At 42.1% G+C, this 12,320-nt stretch overlaps 1 protein-coding gene across 2 annotated transcripts in view; it reads left to right on the forward strand.

Moving 5' to 3' along the window:
* LOC111155427 (thymocyte selection associated high mobility group box) overlaps positions 1-12,320 on the forward strand; it is a 299,729-nt gene that overhangs the window by 121,250 nt on the left and 166,159 nt on the right. The window lies entirely within an intron of this gene.

A 12,320-nucleotide genomic window follows, 5' to 3' on the forward strand; every position in this document is an offset into this window, starting at 1 on the left:
TTGTGCTCTCTCTCTCTCTCTCGCTCGCTCACTCTCTCTCTCAAGTAAATAAATAAAAATATATTTATTTTTAAAAAATATATTGTGAATCTAGGCTACAATAGGCTTGTTCTATTTTGGGAAATGTTTTCCTTAGGTAGAACACTTTGTAAGGTCTATAATTTGACCATATGTTATTACACTACCATGGCATCTGCTCACTCAGCTAAGTAGGGAATGCTGATCTCTTTACTAAAATGTGGTAAGATGCTTTTCCCCTTAGCTTATCATGGAAGCTTCTGGAATTTCCCACAGAAGATTCTAGAATTTCCCAGAGGGACTACTGCAAGTACATTGAGGATGAAAATTATATGAAAGGACAAAATTAATGACTCAAGAATAAAGGACTGTGATTTTAGAATTAAAGGAATATATGCAGGCTAGCTGTTCCTTCCTGCACTTAACTCTCTCTAGAGGCTTGAACATTGAGTGACATGACTGAAATGAAATGCTCGGTCAGCCCCAGAACCCCATCTTGGTCTTATCCTTGGCTGTTATCACCATAGTATTTTCATTTCCTCTCGGAAGAAACTCTGGCCAGAACTTGTCTTCCATGCATTCATTATCTCTCCATGGTAAGTTTTGGAGTTCCTGAACCTGCGGATGTGTGGGCTATTTTCCCAACTGACCCGTGATTCCCAGCCTGGGCCTTGGAACAACCTGAGATTACTTGACAGGTTCCTCCTTCTGCCATTCTTGGTGGAACTTCATTAATATTCATCTAAGTCAGTGGGCTTCTTGAAGATGCTCTAAGTCATAAATATCCTTAGACCATGAACCCCCTCTTTCCCCTGAATGAAATCTATATCAATTAAAACAGTACATTTGCTATGCTTTACGGCAATGACCCACGGGGCGCCTGGGTGGCTCAGTGGGTTAAAGCCTCTGCCTTCAGCTCAGGTCATGGGATTTGGGATTTGCAATAAAATCCCGAAGCCCCACATCAGGCTCTCTGCTCAGTGGGGAGTCTGCTTCCTCCTCTCTCTCTGCCTGCCTCTCTGCCTCCTTGTGATCTCTGTCTGTCAAATAAATAAATAAAATCTTAAAAAAAAAAAAAAGAAAGAAGGCAATGACCCTAGACCTCTCACATATAGAAATTCTTGAGCCTTCCTTGTAAGAAGTCCTTCATTGTTCCTTCAACCCCTAGGGCAAGAAAGGTGACTCTTCCTCGCCCAGGTTCCAGGCTGTTGGCTAAGTTCCTGCTCTCTGTAGTGAGGTTGCACCCCCAGGTGACCACCACCTCCAGAACAGAGGGGCCACACTGAGCCTGCTGACCACAGAAACTTTGCTGACCAGCGAGGCTCGCATATTCTCCTGCTGGCCCTATTCTCTCACTTCTTTTTTCCTGAGGTGTCTGAGGAGAGCCTATTCCGATTTCCGTTGCTGGCGTCTTACCAAAGGAAAATATCTTACATATGCAAAAATAAAGTTAGCCAATAAACACAGCCACAGATAGAGAAAGACAATTTCTTTACATTTCTCTTGCTTTCATCTTCAAACTTCAATTTGTAAGTAAAGCAGAGAATTGACGTGAAAAGTGTTGAGCCAGTTTCACAGTGACAAGAATTATATTTACTTGGCTTCAAAAAAAAAAAAGAGTAAAAATTCTAAGAACATAGTTTTGCTTAGCAAAGAGTCCTTTGTAACATCGATAAGTATGATCCATTGGGGTGTGAATGTTTTCTTTCGTGAGAGGAAGTGACCACTATTCTTTCTAGAAGGCTGATGGTAAAAATTCTTCCATTAAGTTCAGAAGATGACAGAGTCTAAATCTGGCCATGAAACCATGCAGGAGAAAAGAGTTTACTACCCAAAGCAAAAAATGTCGGGCACTTCAAACGTGAATGGGATTTTCAAAACAAAAATTCATTCTGGATGATCTGGAGAGGAATCTTTTGTATCCTGCTGAAGCAGACAGACGTCCTGTGCCAGTAGAAGGAAGAGAAATATCTACACCGTATTCTGGTGTTTCCATGTTTTGAAAACACTGAGCTAGCCTACCTTTAGAGAACATTCGCGGAAACTGACTGTTCAAGACAGAAAAGGAAAAACTGATGTGGCTGCCTCCTCCAGGCTGTCAGTCAATCCCGAAGCAACTCACCCATCGGAATTCTTTCCCGGCTTCTGTTTTAACTTCCTTCTCGGTTGCAGCCTCTGCCTACCACCCTTCGCCTTGCTTCGGTTCCATTTCAGAAAACAACTATTTTTACATAAACTACAAAGGTACAGCCAGGAGCACGTGCGGCGGAGACAGCCTGCGGTTGCCCAGGGACTTCTCATTTTATCTCTGCGCAGACCCAGCACGGCCTGCCAGGTACAACTAGTGTAACGAGGGATCCTTCCCGGCGACGCTGAGATCCGCGCATCGATACTCGGGGCTGCCTGACAGCGCGTCATGCTGCTCCCATTGATTACAGTCTGAAAGAGCATTAACCCTCCTTACGGCCCCGAGATACACTTTCTCCACGTGTGTGTGTTGGGAACATCAGTATGTTACGGGCGCTTTTCGGAGAGTAATTCACTGCTAGAGATAAAACTTACAAAACAAGGACATTCAGAGCAGGTCTGATGATAGTCTAGCAGGTGTCTTTGGAACAACAAATCCCGTTCTGTTTCATGTTACCAGCGCAAAGAGAAAAACCCTCTTGGAGAAGATACACTTTTGAAGAAGAAGAAATCCCTTTTTTTATTTTTTCATTTATTTTGGACAGCGACAACCTAGAGGTCCTGCATGTTAGCACTTGGCTTTCCTGATGTTTGACTATTCTGGAACGGTGAGCATGAGGCCAGTACAAGAATTAGTGCCTTTGACCCAAAGATATGCTTTTTAACTAGACACTGATGGTCCGAAAGTGTGTTGAGGACAGAAACTGAACAGGTCCCTCGAAGTCATCAAGATAAAATCCTGAGTGGCAATCTGCCCCACCCCACCCCCATTTACTGTACTTTTTTCATTTTAATGAATCTAATATATACATTTTGGGTTTGTTTGGGCATTGTTGGGTTTTCCTAAATAGTCCTGTCACTTTGGAGAATTGGACTTCCTCTAAAGCCTCAAGAATGTGATGCAGTCTCTTTTCTGGCTCGAAGGCCAGTGCTTAATTTTCTTCTTAATCATATCCTAAATGAACAATTCTCTTCAGCTTCATCAAATAGGATAATTTGGACTGCATGATTGCAAACCATTTTTATCAGAATCAAAACTTATGTTTGTCAGCACGTTTTCATGGTTGTCTTTAACCATCATGGTAACATCTTCTTACCCAACCGGTAGGATGATGATGTCAGCTCTGGGTCCCCACACCTGAGCCAGAGCCTCGTTGCACACACTTCCTTTCTGCCTCAGTTTCCCTCATGCAAAATTTCCTATGATTCTTGTGAAGCTTAGAAAAATTAATACAGGTGAAGCACTTGGAAAAATGTTCAATTTTAACAATTTCAATTTCAAGCACTCAGTAAATGTTAGATGAAAACAAAACAAAAACCTCTGGCACAGGATCTGTCTGTGAGGAGCCAAGGAAAAACAGAAAGTGCCTTTTCTAATGGATATTGTTAAAGGACGCATTGAGTTTAACTTTGGTCCACACTTCCAAGGGTGTGGGCAGAAGACACGAGGATGCCTGAGTGCTCAGGCAGGTAAACACCTGTCTCACTGTGCTCAATCACAGGCACACCTGTTGATCTGTACGGAGACAGTCTCAACGAGGGAGCTGTGACAAGGCGTAGATTCGCTGACGGGCAACCAGGGCGCGCACGCCCCCTGCTTCGGCAGAGCTCTCCTGTCCCAGCCCTCCATCCCATCTCTGCTCTTCCACATTACTTCTGAATCACAGAATGGTGGCATTGACCCTGGAAACTGACAGTGACTTCGCTATCCTCCAAAAGCGGTTTGTCGAGCAAATCTCAAGAAGAAAGAGAAGAGTGCTTCCTCCTCTTTCTAGGTTTATTTTGCTTTCAAAGTTACAGAAACCAATTCTGAGTAGCTTAAGCAAAAAGGAAAACTGAGTAGGATACTGGACTATCTCATGGAATCTAGGAATTGAAAAGCCAAGTTTCAGAAGGACAGCAGGACCTCAAGCCCAGCACCACAGCATGGTTTAAAGCATGGAGTCTAGACACAAATCCTGTCAGAGTTTATCAGCTCTTTCACTTGCTAGCTGTGTGATCATAGGCTGGTTCTTTTTCCAGCTTTGTGCCTCAGTTTCCCCACCTGAAGAATGGAGATAATAATTAAAAGAGGTAGTATCTGAAAGGACTTGGACAGTGGAGCACAGTAAGAATGGCGTGAAGGCTGGTTAAGTTAGAAGCATGGGCACTACAGACTGAGCTCTGCTATTGCTATGACTCAACATTCGGTGACTCGGCCTTGGGTGATTCGGCAGCAAATCTGATTAGCACAGCCTGTGTCTGAGCACAATTTTGGATCAAGCCACTGTGGTTGTCATGAGGTGTAGATCAAGCTCCTCTGGGTCAACCTTTGACTCTTGGGCTAGAGTCAAAGGGGATGGTGTCTTGAGTCTGGGCTTTGGTTAGAAGCCCACCAGCCATGATATGCTTTGCACCCTCCTGAGTTCAAAAGAATGAGCAGGCAGGGAACTTTCCATTTGAAAACAGTTTACATGACAGTAGTCACCATTATCCACAGTTTCACTTTCAAGAGTCACTCCTTCTGTCCAATTGTCAGAAGGTGAATCTAGCCTAACACTACATCACAATGCCTGTGTCACTCACATCACCTCCTCTCATGGCGTGAGCATTCTGTCATCTCCCATCATCACTGCAAAAAGAAGGGTAAGTACAGGACAGTAAGATACTTTGAGAGAGAGAAGGGGACCACATTCACATAATTTTCATTACAGCAAATCATTATAGTTGTTCTAGTTTATTATTACTTATTGTTGTTAGTCTCTCTCATTTATAAATTAAACTTCATCATAGCATGTCTGTATAAGAAAAACACAGTATACATAGGGTTGGGCACTATCTGTGGTTTCAAGCATCCACTGGGAGTCTTGGAATGGAACGCCCTGGGGTTGGACAGGGAGGGCTGGGAGGATGGATCGTAGAGACGAACACAGTGCCAAATACAGCTAATGGCAATACACTTAATTTTTTTCTCTAGAAATACCAAGTCTCCTACAACTCTAATATTTAAAGAGCTTAATGAGATGCAAGTGAAATAGCATATGTTCTTTTGTTAACACCAAAGTAGAAACAATTACTCAAGCAGACATTTAGCTCATAGTTAATGGGAACAAAACACTGGAGGCAAAATGTGTAAAGCTGTGAATATATATATATATATATATATATATGCGCAGATACTGGTCACATCATTGCACAGAGGGCTGTTCCCTTCCCTCCTGGACACCCAGCATCTCAGTATTCACTTGGTCTCTCAGGATGCATTGGTTTATGCTGAGAAGGGCACTTTATAACATCATCCATTAGACTTAGCTAAAAAGAGTTTGTATTTTCTAAGGTTTTGTAATATTGAGTTGATCTCTCCTCAGCTCTCAGAGGAGAACAATTTTATTTTTTCTGTCTGACGTATAAGAAATCTGGTGAGCCAGTGAGGAAAGAATGGACTTCCTCTCCATCTCGATGGCATGTGACGATTGACTCCCCTCCTCCGTGGCCCTGAGGTGCCTGCAAGGGCCCCCATTCAGAAGACATGGGTGCTGGGAACACTGGTGAAGGGGCTGAGTGGTTTCCTCCTTGCACACTCTGTGTCATAACCTCGAGGGCAACATTAGGGTTTTTCTAAGGTCATTTAAATATACCTTATTTCTGCCTGAGGCACTCCCTTCAGAACCTAAGCCCCACAAGAAGCAAAATTCTTCTGGACTCTCAGCCCATCTCCCATTTCTCCAAAATATGCATAGACCTCTTGATGCAAAGCGGTAGGCTGCTTACAGAGGCAATGGAATTCAGAGGGGAAGCTCCTCATTTGGGCTTCGTTCACCTTCCCACGTTAACATCCGGGCCTTTCTTCACAGCAGGATGAGGAAGGAAAGAAGCCCGCAGGCCTGGGGAAGTTAGGCAGTGCTTGACTGCTTCTCTCTTATTTACTCAGCCCTTTTTCTGCCGTAAGACATCTTCTCTTTCTGTACTCAGGGTAGCGAGTGAGTGTATCATTTATCGGCTAATAAGTCGTCTGACAAGATAGTCGCTTTGTACCTAATTGTTCAGTTTATTTATGCATTATTGATGAGCCCGGACTTGAACTCTGCCTCCCTTGGAGGCTGCTTGATAAATCTGTTGCCTCATCCTAAAACACTGAATTACCTGCTGGAACATAATACATGACATTGCTTTTACTTTGTGTTCCTATAAAGCTTTGGATATACATTTCAATATCTATGTTTAACAGTAGGAAATAGAATAGAATACATAATTCAGATTGCTCTTTGAACTTTTTTTTTTTCTTAAGCATAAAACCTATTCATTAAATTGCTTTCTGACTCTTGAGGCTTATACAATTTTCATTGCTTAAAGTTATTTTGAACTGCATGAACTAAATGCCAAACTATAATCTCCCTCACGTTTCTGTGGTTTTCGTTGCCACCAGTGGAAGTGTGTTCCAGTAACTGAGATTGAGCGCTGGGAATCTGTATTCAAGTTTTAAATCCTGTGAGTTTTCACTAGATTCCTCTGTTGAGAGCCCAGCTCTGAAACCACGAAGAATTTCCTTCACTTTGACAGTGTGCGCCCTCTGATTAATAGAACACTGAGCACTTCCCTTAAGTGTCCTCTCTTCTTGTCCTGTGTTTTGCCATCAGTAAATTTAAGTGATGACACTTAAATACTGTGTTTAAAAAGAATACTGAGGATTTTTAAGTGAGTTGATTGAAGTGCATTGGAACAAGACCATGACGTTGATTATTATAAAGATTGGAATTTGAACCATCATCAGAGCACTAAAATTACAGATCAACAGTGGGAACTTCTTGTCCCCTATAAGATTTACAACTAGATCATCTTTATGCTCTCAGATCCCTCTACACTCATAAGCAGAAGAAATGGAAGTGGTTTTGTTTTTTGTTTTTTAAAAAAGATTTTATTCATTTGTTTATTTGTTTATTTAGGGCAGGAACAGGGGGAGGGGCAGAGAGAGAAGGAGAAAGAGTCTTGATTCCATGACCCTGAGCAGAAATCGAGTCGGACACCCAACTGACTGAGCCACCCAGGCTCCCCAAGAAATGGAAGTTTTAAAAATGGGAGTGCTCCTTGCAAACTTGAAACCGGTATATTCCCGATAAAGCATGAAGAGTGGAGAATTTCACAAGGACCTAGTGAATTTCCACCAATTCGTGGAAAACAAGAAAAGATTGTATAGTCTGTTGATCTCTTAACTACAGAGCCAGACAACTTTTCAAAAAATTTTACTAATCCTCCCTTTATTAAGCATTGTCATACTTTGTTCATTGTAGACTTTTTAGTTATTTTTTTAAATTGTGGTAATATACACATAACAAGAAATTTACCATCCAAATTGCTTTCAGATGTACAGTTTAGTAATGTTAAGTAGATTGACATTGTTGCCCAGCTTATATCCAGAAATTTTTCATCTTCCTAACCTGAAACCCTGTTCTCCTCCTTTCCATGTCCACCTCCTCCCAGCCCCTGGCAACCACCATTCTACTTTCTGTTTCTATAAGCTTGATTACTTTAGACACCCCATATAAGTGGAATCCTGCAGTGTTTGTCTTCTCGTGATGGGCATGTTTCAGTTAGAATGATCAGGTTTTATCCATATTGTAGCATGTGCCAGAATTTCTTTCATTTTTAAGGTTGATTAATATTCCATTGTTTGTATCTACTACATTTTGTTGATTTATTCATCCGCTAATGAGATTTGGGGTGCTTTGACCTTTTGGCTGTTATGAATATTGCTGTTATTAACATGGGTGTATTAATATCTATTTGAGTACCTGCTTTCAATTGTTTGGGTATGTACCCAGAAGTGGAATTGCTAGATCGTGTGTTCATTCTATGTTTCATTTTTTTAAGGAGCCTCCGTACTGTTTTCCATGGCGGCTGCACCATTTTACATTTTCACCAAAAGTGCACAAGGGCTCTAATAACTCCACATTCTTGTCAACACTTGTTTCTTCCCTTGCTTTTCTCTGGTATAATAGCCATCCTAATGGGCGTGAGGTGGTATCCCCTTGTGGTTTTTATTTGCATTTTTCTAGTGATCAGTGATGTTGAGCGTCTTTTCATGTGCTTACTAGTCATTTGTCTGTCGTGGGAGAAATGTCCACTCACATCCTTTGCCCATTTTCAACAGGGTTGTTTCTTATCTTTTCTTCTTCTTCTTCCTCTTCTTCTTCTTCTTCTTCTTCTTTTAGAGCTGTCGGAGTTCTTCATATATTCTAGACATTAAGCTCTTATCAGATACATGATTTACAAATATTTTCTTTCAGTCTGTGGGCTGACTTTTACTCTGGTGATTATGTCCTCTAATGCGTGGAAGTTTCTGATTTTGATAGAGTCCAATTTAGAGAGACTTTTTGGTCACCTGTGCTTTTGGTGTCATAGTCAAGGAATCACTGCCAAATTCAATGTCATGAAGCCATTCCCCACCATCATGGGTTTTTTGCATTAATGTCTACTTAAAGAAAATATTGTGTTAAAATAACATTTGTCTTGACTACTCAGTTATTTAGCACTTCCTCAAGTTTTTGTCCTGAGGCAAAGTAGCCTCGCCCTAATATCAGCCCCGAATTTCAGAGACACATAGGAGCCAAGTCATTCATTTTCAGTGAAGGGAATTTTTCAACTGATGGCCCAAATTGCTTCCATGTGCACCTTGCATGCAGACCCAAGGGGAGAATTTTTGAACTATATTTACTGCATCTGATGTCAAATGTAGCATTGGGCTTTTTCAGCACGTTTTACAAAATCTCTACCAGAGAAAAGGGAAGTGATTATTTCACTGGAGAATAAGCTCAAAAGCATTCACTAAACAAAGAAGAATATTACCCAAATGGACTTGGCTTTCCGAGGTGGATGGCTTAACTGTTTTTGTCCACTTGACATTTATTTATATGGTGTTCTACATATTTTGGTGATTGATTTTAACCATCATTCTCCATGTATGTGGAACTAGTGGTATCATGATTTCACTTTTACACTTGAAGAACTTGGGGCTCAGAACGTTTGTCTACTTATTCAAAGTTCTGTGGCCTTTGAGAGGGAGAAAATAGATTTGAGCTTAGACGCATTCATGCCGTCTGTGCAAATGGTTTTCAAATTGTGGTTCCTGGCCTGGCAGCATCAGCATCACCTGAGAATCTGTTAAACATGCAAATTCTCCTTTTCCTGACCTAATAACTCAAAAACTTGGTGGGGTGAAGCGGGGCAGGGTGGGGGGCAGTAGTCTGTGTTTTAACAAGTTCTTTAGGGAATTCTCTTCATGATATGTTCAGGAACTAACGTTCTATGCGGCGGTGTGTATACAATCACCGAACTAGACTCAGATCCTCAGCCTCTGTTCCCAAAGAGCTCGCAAGCTAGTGGATAAAGTAGGACATGTGCACAAATGTTGCACATGACTGATACTGATGTAAAAGAAAATACTAATGGGGAGTTTTCTGATTCAGAGGAGAGATACATATCACTCTGGTTTGGGGATCAGGGAAGGCTCTAAGAGAAGGATGGTCAAATCTGGCGATTTGATGAGGAAGTATGATATTCCGAAGAGAGGAACCATGTGAATAAATGCAGCTGGGAGGGGAACGGTGAGCTCAGAGGGCCCGTGGAGCAGCTCAGTTTGGCAGCGGTTCCAGCTTCGCTGAGCTGAGAGCAGATGGTAGAAAGCTTTGGATATCAGAATAAGAAGACTTCATTTTATTCAATTGGCAGTAGGAAGCCAGGGCATATTTTGAGCAGGGGAGAGAACCATGTTTAAAGCTGCAATTTAAGAAATTATTCTCAGAATTCTATGGGACGGGTTGCATGAAGAGAAACCCGGATGATAGAAGAAAAGTTAGAAGCTTATGGCAACCATCTGGACACGAGGGGACAGGGCAGGGATTAGGATTGAAGTGGGGCAAATGGGTATTTCAGATCCGTGATCTGCGGGACTTGATATGAAAGGGAGAGAGAAGTATCCACAAGCTATTTAAATGATGAGATTCCATGACTAAGGAGCATGAGATGTGACATTAATAAAAATAGAGGAACAGCTTTAGAAGGAAGAAGAGTTGAGGCTTGAAGACTGTCAGTGTGGGCTTCCGATGGGTTTCCTAGAGGAAGATGGCCGGCAGGGAATACAAATGAAAAGATGGACATAGGCAGAGAGGTCATTGCTAAAAAGATAGATGAGAATCGATTGATTCTCTGTCATAGAGAGCTCATTGAAAAGAGGATTCAGGGAGCCATTCCCTTGGTGGCACTTGGGAGCAAGGAAAGTGGAGTGAAGCCAAGGAAGAGGCTTTTGGGGAGATCAGTGTGAAAATCAAAGAGCACACCATCCTAGAGGAGTGGACCGGTTGCCAGTTCCGAATGAGGGGAAGGTACGAGAAACAGAGTGTCAGGAGTGAACATACCAGCACAAGAATTCTAGGGGTCAGGAGACCAAGGGAATAAGTGGTTAGAAAAAGCACACGGCAAGCATACCAGGTTATTTTGAGACATTTTGTATTAATGGGAAGGAGAGAGAGAAATTAGTTACTTGAGGGAGTAGTGGAGCATAGGGAAGAATCCTGGTTGGTTGTTTGGGTTTTGGGGTGTGCGTGTGGGTGTGTAAAGAATGTGGGCCCTCATGTAGGCAGAGGGGTGCTAAAAGATGAGACTCACTGACTGGACAATTTGAAAAAGGAGGATATAGTTGAGAGTACACGGGGAGGGCTTTCCCTGAGAAGGAAGGAAAAACATACCTCTGAAACCCAGAGGGAAAAAGAAAGAATTTGGTTCAGACAAAAGTGTGGAGATGGAGAGGAGGAGAATCAGGCAGCTTCTTCAGGTAAATTTTTCTGTAGAGTGAGAGGCAGAGTCATCATTGTGGAGAGGTCGTCAGGGATTGAGTATCTGAGGAACAGAAAAAAGCTTGGACTAAGCAAGGTGGGGAAATGGGATGGGAGCTCAGTGAAAGCTTCTGCCTCCCTTCACCTTTCCATTTTTACTCCCTGCTGGCCATCTTTATCAAAGAAACCTCATGCTCCTTAGTCACTGAATGTCATAATTTAAATATCTTGTGGGCACTTCTCTCTCCTTTGGCTACCAAGTCCTGCAGATTTTAGATCTGAAATACCCATTCGATCCTAATCTCTGTCTACTCTTGTCCAGACTGTTGCTATAGTCTTTTTTTTTTTTTTTAAGATTTATTTATTTAGTTTAGGGGGGTGGCAGATGGAGGAATAGGGAGAGAGAAATTCAAGCAGGCTCCATGCTCAGCCTGATGTGGGGCTGGATCTCCTGACCCTGAGATCAGACCTGAACCGAAACCAAGTGTTGGATGCTTAGCTGACTGTGCCAGCCAGGCGCCCCATAGTCTTCTAACCAGTCTTCTATCACCTTGGATTCTCTTAATGCAACCCACCCAGTATAGTTCCGAGAGTAATTTCTTAATTCGTGACTTTGAACGTGATTCTCCCTGCCCCAAAAGAGGCTGAGCTAATTAGCAGCTAAGTAGGTGCTAAGTAGGACTGGGAGACACAACTCCTCAGTGGAATCCAACTGTTCGACTTCATGATAACATCTAGTAACATCATGTTTGTTTTGAAGCAGGGACTAAGGAAGCAGGATCCTGAATTTCCCCAGGATTGGAGAAGTATAAAATAGGAACAGGGGAAAAAAGACAAACATGCCAAAAGAAATAGGACAATAGAAAGAGCTTCCTTAAAAAGACCATCCTTGAAACCCAATCTGCATCTTATTGGAGTCAACGGAACAAAGACTAGAAAGAAGTGAGTTATTAAAGGTAATACGAAGAACAAGATAGAAGACTCAGAAGTTTAAAATGGAAGAAGTGGAAGGGGAGGAGGTTCTAGTGAGAGCAGGGAATTTTATAACAATATCCACGGAGGTCCATTCTGTATGCTGACAACTATATGTTACTCCCAGCACCTAACAGGAAGTTGAAGTCTAGTCATTAATTAAAACTATGGTAACAACAAAAAAGTGAAGGTTATTTTGAAAAGATCGACAACAGGGATATTGAAACCGGGAAATGTGATGACTAGGACAGGAAGGAAAGCAGGAAGGTGTCCTAGAAACTAAACGACAAAGATGAGGACAGAAAATGTGGGATGAACAGCCGATGCAGACTCGGG

Source organism: Enhydra lutris, unplaced genomic scaffold, assembly GCF_002288905.1.
Source record: "Enhydra lutris kenyoni isolate GAN:26980312 unplaced genomic scaffold, ASM228890v2 scaffoldscaffold41, whole genome shotgun sequence".
In the NCBI taxonomy this organism is placed as follows: Eukaryota; Metazoa; Chordata; class Mammalia; order Carnivora; family Mustelidae; genus Enhydra; species Enhydra lutris.